This window comes from Lactuca serriola, chromosome 3 (genome assembly GCF_051521515.1).
Source record: "Lactuca serriola cultivar US96UC23 chromosome 3, Lser_US96UC23_V15, whole genome shotgun sequence".
Classification (NCBI taxonomy): domain Eukaryota; kingdom Viridiplantae; phylum Streptophyta; class Magnoliopsida; order Asterales; family Asteraceae; genus Lactuca; species Lactuca serriola.
Window position 1 is genome coordinate 51,169,077 of NC_136410.1, and position 9,944 is coordinate 51,179,020.

Consider the following 9,944-nt stretch of genomic DNA (forward strand, 5'->3'; position numbering starts at 1 on the left):
GGTAACGTTCTTTAAATTGGGGAGAGAGAGAGAGAGATTCCTTTCTTCTTTTTATTTTTTATTTTTTTGTTAGGAAAATAATTAAATAACAAAAGGAAAAGCAAAAAACAAATAGAAAGGGGCAAATTCGTCATTTTAATTTGTTTTGGACCAAACCCACAACAAAATGGAAACTTTTGGACCATTAGTGCTAGTCAAAACCTGTTTGGCCCAAAGTGACAATTTCTACCTAACCATAGGGACCATTCTTGCAATTTTGTCTACGTACAATGATGATGAAGAATGTTATTTAGGAAAAAAATTATGTATTTATTTTTGTCTTGTATTTTTTTTTTAAAACCTGGATGTTATGTTCAATTTAAATATTATGTTTTGTAAAAATATATTTGTTTTAGTAATTTTTTTTTTGAAAAAAGACATGGAAATTAATGGATGTTATAACATGTTCTTAAGATGGTAATCATTTTCTCAATTGATGTTATAACACTATGGTGGATGATGTGGCATATGAGGTGACACCAAAATGCTATGACATGTTGTCCATAAGCTTAAATAACAAGATGTAGATACCTTGGGGACTCATGGTATAAGCTTAATTGCACTATTTCAGTATTCATCACCATCTTCTATCTATAAACCATTGCAAGATTGATCTAGGTTGTAATTAAATTCTAGGTCATAAAATTGAAGAGCGTATAGTTATAGAATCAGACATTTTCGTCAATGGAATATTGGTGTTTTGCCAAATTATCACGTCATATTAAATATTAATCTCTTCATATTTCAAAAATCTTACCGAATGGATAGCCCACACAAAAGCATCAAATTAAAGCACTACTTCAGACCCACTCATATTTCAAATCAGTAATTGGTGTGGATACTTAACTCATTTTATTGTCAATAAGAAACAAGCTTTGTCAGCCATGATCTTTTCACTGTTGGGATTTTCCTTCGAGATTATATATTCATAATACAATTCACATTTATTTATAGCATTATACAAAGAATTCTAAAGATCGTAAGACCCCAAATCATAATAAAAGAAAATAATATTATATATTAATAAACAACCAAGTAAACAACACTCCAAAGTCCAACCAGAAAATGGAAATGTTGCCATAAATAAGAAATCTAGCAGCAGATGCAACAATTAATGCTAATACAAAACTTCTGGAGAGGTTGCCTAATTACTCTGGAAAATTTCTTGTCATGCAAAAAGTTAGGGTTTCGAAGCCCGTTCATCATCAAAGTCGGCTGATATGTAATTAACAAGGTCGTCATCTCAACATTATGTAATTTAAAATAAATGGCAGGGTAACAAATAAAGATTTGTTGTGATGATTTGCCTACGTTTCCTTAGTTTGTCAAACTCCATTAGAGAGTAGCAGGTAGTCTCTTTTCTTTTATATGCTAAACTCTATACAGTGACGGACGCAGAACATTTTCGTAGGGGTGGAACTAAAAAAATTTCCAAATAAATCTATATCAGTAGTGTCACTCGTGTTTTAAACCGGTGCACCCGACAGAAAAAAACATTAAGAAAACATTAAAATCTATTTTTTTTACACTACATGCCGGCGTCGGAGCAGTGGTCCGGGACCCTTGGGGCACCACTAAGGTCCGCCACTGACTCTATATCAAGTAACTTCGATAATGCATGGCAGACTGATTAGAGAATCCAGGAGAAGCAAATGTCACTCTTTTTGGCAAATAATATATAGCTACTGTTAGTGATTTAATCACCAAATATATTTTAGTGTAATGGATTTAACAAGTGCTTTAAGAATATTGTTTTAGTTATAATAGAAGTTAGGAGGTGTGGGAGTGCACACTTGTATTCACTGAACATTGTTAGTACCGAACCCTGATCTACTGTATCAAGTCATTCTTTAAAGATGCAAATTCAAGGATTAATTCGTATTTTCTGAAAGTTGAAAACTGTTCTCGTTTTATCCGTTGTGTGGATAAGTCCGGGAAATGGATGACTTCGTTGAAACACAGAAAACTGAAAGGAAGCTTTCTTCTTCATTCTCTCTCAAAATTGATTCTGTGTTTTGTGCCTAAAATCAGAATCGTTTCTTCATGAATTATCCTAGTTTGGATTTCGTGATACCCAAGGCAATTAGGGTCGAAATATCAAACAAGGAAAGTGTATCACACGATTCCTGTTTGTGATCCAGATTTCCTATAACCCAATTTCGAAATTCCCCAACAGCCACATGATTAATCTCCCTATTTAATAAAACAAACCATATTCCACGTGTCCATCTTTTCAAAGCAGGTTTCGTCCAATATAAAATTACACTTGTGTCCTTTGTTATGAATGAATAACATGCACATTTAAATGATACAATATGAATCAATATAAATCTCTATGTTTACGGAAATTATTTGAAAACATTATTCCATCCATAATTAACTGGATTTAAGGAATTATTTTTGTATAAAGGAATATTTATACACAAATAGTTTCTTAAATCTTTGAGGTAGTCAAATTATCCTCATACTCAATTTTTTACAGAAAATGATTTCGTCTGAATTTGTTTATAAAATACATACCATACTTTGGTGTATATATACACCAATCTGTAATTCTGGTGGCTTCTTCATCACTGTGAAACATTAACATTAACATAACCCTTCCTTAGATATCGATTTATTTCTCTTGTGGAGGTATACATTTTTGTTGATTTTGTTTTGCAAATTTAAAATATGTAAAAACTTAAGTGGTCATCACCCACTACAACAATGTACTCTCCATAGCTTCATGTTTTTCATTGTCAATATTATTGTTGTAACTTATTAATGTACTTGTTTTTTTTCTTTTTAATTTCATTCATATGTTATTGAAAATATAATTTTGTATTTAGTTCTCACTTTGACATATTTTGTCTGGTGATCAAAAGTTTATAGTATGTGTGTGATATTACAATAATAATTATAAATGTTTTATAAATTTTTTACCCGTGGTTTCCACGGGTTGTAACCTAGTTAATTAATGAAGGGGTATGGATCACATCCAAACGAAACATACCCTATCTTCAAAAACGACTCGATCACTCGACTCTTATCCCATTATTTTATTTGGAAAATAATATTTTAAAATCAATTTACTTTGGACAAACACAAATATGGGCAACGCATCGCGTCCAAACATTCTCTATCTTCAAATAAAACCAATATTAATGCAGTCAACAATGTCATAACAATTGCCACCTACTTTCTTGATATTTTCATATTTAGATTTCCCCGGAACTTCCTATATTCCATCTAACGAACATCAGTTGTGAAGTTTTTCCATTCATGCTTAATCATCATCATATTGTGATTTGAGCATTTTTTTTTCAAGCTTTAATTTGCTGATTTTACATCCATCCGAGAGGTTCCTTTTGAAGGAAAAATTTTTTAGACTCTAATTAAGTAGAGGGCATTGCACTGGTAAATGGGTTAATTAAGATGATGTATTTGCTGCAGTCGTTCTCTAAAACCTATTTCATAGATTTTTCAAGAAATTTAGAAGAGAGCTCGCTCCAATTATATTCAAGACCAACATTTGAGGAGCGTTGGTTTTGACTTTGGCTTTGGAGGTTTTTTCAAAGGCCATCAATGCTTTTGATTGATGTTAATATCTATTGAATAAATCTTGAAATCAAGAAACACCTTTTTCTTTGGATTTAATGAATCCAATTGGTTGGCTCGGAGAGCTATTAGAGAAAACACATTGGAGTTTCGTGGTTGCCATTGTGGTGATTTATGGTATAAATCAAGGGTTTGGTTATGCTCTTGCTAAGGTAGGCACAGACTACTACATGAAAGATGTGCAGAAACTCCAACCATCTGAATCACAGGTTTACCTACAAATCGCCAGAATTCCATGGTTTATTAAGCCCGTTTGGGGTCTTTTTACAGATATTGTTCCCTTTTTCGGGTATCACAGGAGGCCTTATTTTATTCTTGCTGGTAATTACCCATATATAAATATATATGTTCATTCATATGCTAGTATAGTTGCTTGCATATATTGAATTACTTGAACATATAGTATAATATTATACTAAAGTTAATTACTCTTTTAGGTTCATAAAAACTGCAACAATCTGCCTAGAAACAACTATAACTATATATTTGCCTATTGGTCACTTGCAATTTGATGGTACGGATTTTTTTTTTAAGGAAACAATACAAAACGATTTTGCCTATATGAGGTTACTATGGTCATGAGTATCTGTACAAATTTAAAGGATTTTTCCCGTATAAGGTTTCATCGATTTATTATTAATTGAATATTTGCAAAATTTCAGGCATTGTAGGAATTCTATCGATGCTTTTCTTGTCATTGCATGAAAAGCTTCATATAGGACTAGCATTGCTGTCTTTAATGGCCGGGAATGCTGGAGGTGCGATAGCAGATGTGACAGTTGATGCGTGTATAGCATATCAAAGTGTTACTCATCGTTCTCTTGCTCCACATATACAAAGCTTATGTTCCATGAGTTCTTCCATAGGAGCTCTTATCGGATATTCTTTGAGCGGTGTCTTTCTTCATTTAATTGGTCCCAAGGTTGCTTTCTTTTTCATTTTCTATACATGGAAATATCGTAACACCTTTTTTTATAGATATCCAATGAAAATTGAAACATTTTTTTTCATGTTAAAATTACCTGTATGCGCCCTTCTGCATTTACAGGGAGTTTATGGCTTGCTAAGTATACCATATGCCCTCATGTTGCTGGTTGGCATTTTGCTAGATGAATAACGAGCTTTAACTGATTATACACAGGTGCATATATATAACTAGCCTCTAGAGGGTTTAATTACAATTTTTGTCCTATTGTCCCGTTCTTAATTAGTCCTATATGGATCCCAAACAAAGTAGAGGGTTGTCATGTTCTGTCCTATTAATTCAATCAGATAAATCGGCATTATATATGGTTGATCAAGCAGGCAATATCGATATGATATCCATTGATCTCTACATATATATAAATAATATAATATGAGCACCTATATATGCATGCTTTTTGCATTGTATTTGTAATATTTTGAAAATAGGTTTACGCTTTGTGACTGCTAATTCTGAAAATTTTACCTTGTTTGAATATCAGGTTCCTAAGAAATTTTCGGATGCTATTATGCGTATGCGGACGACTCTGAAAAGACAAGATGTGTGGGGGCAGTGTTTTTATATGTTTATCTCCTTTGCATTGAGCTTGAATATCCATGAAGCCTTGTTCAATTGGGAAACCGATTCGAAAGCAAGCCCATCTTTCTCCCAGGTGCCTCTCTCTCTCTCTCTCTCTCTCTCTCTCTCTCCACAAATGGACATAGCGTCAAATGTACCAAGGCCGTGTTTTTTTACATTAATAAAGAATGTTTAAAACATATTTGAGAATGATAGAATGGAAAAAATAAAAAAATATAAGTGTTGTATAAATAAAATGTTAAGAGTGTTAGTCTTTTGTATGGATAAGTGTTGAATGGATAAACATGTGTTAGAAATAAGTGTTGTACGAATGTAGACTGTTTCTTTAAATGAACAATAACTATTACTCATATTCTATGTGCAGGAAGCTGTTGGTTTTATTTCATCGATTTAGATGCAATATTGTATCAACATAGTTTAAAGACTCATCCTATCCGAAGTCTACTATTTTGGACTCAGTTGTTTTTGGGCGTATCAGGGATGCTAGATCTTGTCTTAATACTTAGGCTAAACCTAAAACTAGGAATCCCTGATATGTTATTTGCGATTATCAACGAAAGTGTCTTCCAGTTGGTTCAAAATTTGAAGTGGTTGACATTTTATGTTATAACTTCTAAGCTTTGTCCAAGTGACATCGAGGGTACGTTCTTCGCTTTGGTCATGTCCATTGACAATTTGGGCAACTCTTCCTCAGAATGGCTTGGTGCCTCACTTCTTTGTTACCTAAATGTCACAAGTACACAATTTGATAAGTTATGGCAAGCAATTTTGATTCGAAATGTTATGAGAATTGCACCTCTTTGTTTTCTGTCTTTAGTGCCTAATGTTGGTGAGGATAGTGAATCCGGTTTGAGTAGTTTACAAGATAATGAAATATTGGAACCCAGGAATGTGGAACTTACACCCCTCATTGCAAGTGCTTCAAGTTGAAATAAGGTTTAAAAGCATTGAGAAACATTTTATTTTTTATGTTTTGTTACATTTATTTAGCAAGGGGCAAGATTGGTCCGAGAAAGGCAAAATTATGTTATGAAATAAGGTAAAATTGATATGAGGTAGTGATACTAATCCAGTCGGATCATGTTCCATGTACTAAAAAACAAGCTATAAGTTGGATGAAGTTCGTACGTGAAGTGATTAATCCTTTAGGTTTGATTACATTTGGATGATTGAGTCTTCTCATGACAAGGATTTCTCTTGCCATGAACTAGACGCTTTGTGAATCCATGTTGTCAAATCATACTCTTTTTTAAAGTAATAGTTTTTAGATTTGGTCAAAGGGCATTTTGTTATTTAGGAAAAGACTAACTAGTCAAATGTTAAAGTCAACACCAGAAGAACCATTCATGCAATTTTTGAGACCATAAGGACCAGTTACGTAACATTTTTCATAGAAATCCTCAAAGTATAATATCTTGCTAATCATAAAGAGCACTTATAAAATTTTGTCTAGTTCATATTGTTCAAGTAGTATTCAAGACTCTGTAAGATTTATTTTGTATATGATATTTGTCATTTGAATTCAACATGTCCATCTAAATAATTTGCAATTAGAGATATGTAGTAGGATTCAAATTTTATTTATGTAGTTTATTTTTCATGGGAGGTTTAAGATTTGTAAACACTAGTATTTTATTAAATTCATTCAAATATTAGTAATTTCATAATTTTACTTTAAAATGTTAATGTTTTTTAAGTGCGAAACAACTTTATTGTTGGTTTTTCCCGGCCCATTGTGACAAAGTAGTCACAACAATGTGTAGGATTATGGAGGGGTGAAATACTGAAAGACACTAGTGAAGTCTTGCATTTATGTTCCACATGACCAACTAAATAGTTTGCGATCACGATCGAGAGTAAGATTTGGATTTTATTTAAGCATCGTATCGTATTTAATGTTGTACATTTTAGATTTGTTAGGCTTCCCCCCGTCGTGCCAAAGCATTCACAAAAGTTTGTACAGCCGAGTGCGTTCAAATATACCAATATACATATGTAAGTATTATATTTATGAGTAAATTACACAGATGGTCCTTGTGGTTTAGGGTAATCTTTGCGCTTGTTCCATAATATATATTTTTAATTCAGATCACCCCTACTTTATATTTTTGTTGCACGCCTCGTCTCTGTCCATTCTAAAAAAGACTGATTTACCCTAACTGATTTATTTTTACATTTTTTTTAAATTACCAGTTAATTAAATATGAAAAAAAATATTAACCAAATATATATTGGTTTCATTCATTAACCCACACCACCCCAATCATCATCTCTTACCCTCCCACTTACCCACTCCACCCCTACCTTTTTCTTCTAATCCTTTTTCTCCGATGAGCCACCATCACTCCCTCCTGTTCCATTCATGGTCTCCTCCATACTAAAAATTCAACACCTTCACAAAAAATGCAAAACTAAAGCCTAAATCTACAAAACTCAAAATCAATGTTAAACAAATCAATAACATTAAGCAAAAGTTAGATCAAATCAATCAAATTCACAGGTTAAACGTATCTTGATAAAGAGAAGGTTCTAAAAAAACTTCCAAACCCAAAAAATCAGATTTTGGCTTCTATAAACACAATGTTGCTATAACTAATTCTTCACCTGATTTCAACTGTGTTTGGATGTCTGTGAGGAATGAAAGGGTGTTATTATATCTAATTCATAAACTTCAACCAGATTTGGGTTTCGAAAGCAAATCCAAACCCCCCAAAAAAAATCATATTTGGTTTTTTAAAAAAAATTTATGATTTCTGAACATGACATCAAAATTAGATGAAAGGCATTGTCAAGGTTAGAGATGGATCTGAGATATATGTGAGGGTCGTCGGTTTTACAAAATCAATTTAGGTCGACGGTGAGGAGAGAGGAGGAAGAATATGCCGTCAATTAAAGGTGAAGATGGAGGTGATTAGAGAAGATGATTGTACACGAGTTTAGACTATAATTTTATAATTTTTGGTTTAATATTCAATAACTTACAGTCTCCCAAATTCGGGATATGAAGTTGAAAAAAATTCAACTTTTTAGCTATTTATTTTTATATTTTGTATTATGTGAATATTTTAAAACATGCATATCACATTAGTTTTAATTCGGATTGACATTAGGTTTTTTAAGATTGTATATTAGAGTTTGTACTTGATTTTAGACTATAATTTTATCAAATTTGGTTTCAAATAACTTAAACTCTCTCAAAGTCGAGATATCAATATAGAAATTTTCAAGGTTTAACCTGTTGGATTAGGTGTCTAAGCCCATAACTATAACTGATATACACTTGATTTGATTATGAGTATAGTCCTTTTGGGTTGCCTTCACTCCTGCAACTTGACAGAATGGCAAGTGGAGAGAGAGTAGAATTTATTATATGAATAATAAATTGATACTCAGAATGATTTTATTAATATAATATAAGATTGATATATTATTTGGAAATCATATTATTAATTAGTAATTAATATGATATTAATTTCAGGATTAAACGAACTGATTAATAATAGAGGGATTGTTTTGCAAATCATTGATAGTTGTGAAACTGGGCCTAGGGACTCCTTAATGGAAGTGGAAAAAATTTATAGCTTGGGCTTATAAGATTTCGTCCAAGGCATCTTGTGGAGGTCCATGGGTTGCTTTGGGCTTAATTGTGACATCCCCAAAATCACGGCCAGAAAAGACCGGTTTGTTTATGCTTTGTTTAAAAATCAGAGTAACATTTTAAATAAAAGTGTTGCGGAATTTGTCCCAAAACAATAATATGATAAAGATTTATCAAAAGCATTTCCATAGAAATGTATTTCATTAAAAGACTCGGGATGTCATGTTCGTACAGATCAAAAGCATAAACAGTACAATACAAGCCTTACTACATTATTTCATATCTATAGGCCTATATCCGTAATCCCTCGTCCAAACATCATATATATGCTCAAGCGCCACTACCTGTAATACATAAAACTGAGTGGGTCAGGCTTGGGAGCCTGGTGAGCACATAGGGTTTTCAACCCACAATAAATAGTTTATTAATTTCATCAATCAACAATAACCCGATTACCCGTTCCCGTTATCCTCACTTTACGTCCCTAAACACCTATCATAAGGGACCTAGCCTAAGGATCATCATCGGGACGAACACTACTACTAAGGGGATTCCTCAGCAATAAATGTCCTAATAGGCAACCATGTGGGGGATGGAGTACATCTGGTGAACACACAGTTCAAATAAACACACAGTTCAAATAAACACCTACAGGTTGCGAGCCTGCTAGTGTTCCACTGGACTGTCTAGAATAGTCCGTGGTCGTCATCTATACTCCGCTAGATGACTGGATCATCAATAACATCTATAACGAGGCCTCTCATTATTTTATTTTGTCACACAGCAACTATTACATCTACCCATGTTTTACCCAACACATTTTGTAGATATAAAATACATATACAGTTTAAATCTTTGAAAACATGTATAAAACGTTCATCCAGCATAGATAGCAAGTATTCAGATAATATGCACAAATAGCACGTAATTTATATTAAATACTTCATATCTATGTGTAAGTTGAAAGTAAATATGCACTCACCTGAAAAGGTGGTGATTCCGAACTCAGACAGCGCTTCGCTTCTTAAAAAGAATTTTCTTCGACGAAACCTAGTATTATTACCACTAGAGTTTAGTTTATTATTCGTCGAGACTAATTAATAGTCTAGCTATTATTATTATTATTATTATATAAGCGTCAAA

The 9,944-nt window shown here is 32.8% G+C and overlaps 1 pseudogene across 1 annotated transcript; it reads left to right on the forward strand.

Moving 5' to 3' along the window:
- The first annotated feature begins 3,181 nt into the window (after positions 1 to 3,181).
- On the forward strand, positions 3,182 to 6,323 carry LOC145092269 (putative folate-biopterin transporter 2; annotated as a pseudogene). The gene is made up of 5 exons (XR_013702471.1): positions 3,182 to 3,960; positions 4,302 to 4,561; positions 4,688 to 4,780; positions 5,106 to 5,276; positions 5,568 to 6,323. The product of XR_013702471.1 is annotated as a putative folate-biopterin transporter 2 (transcript).
- Positions 6,324 to 9,944: the final 3,621 nt, after the last annotated feature.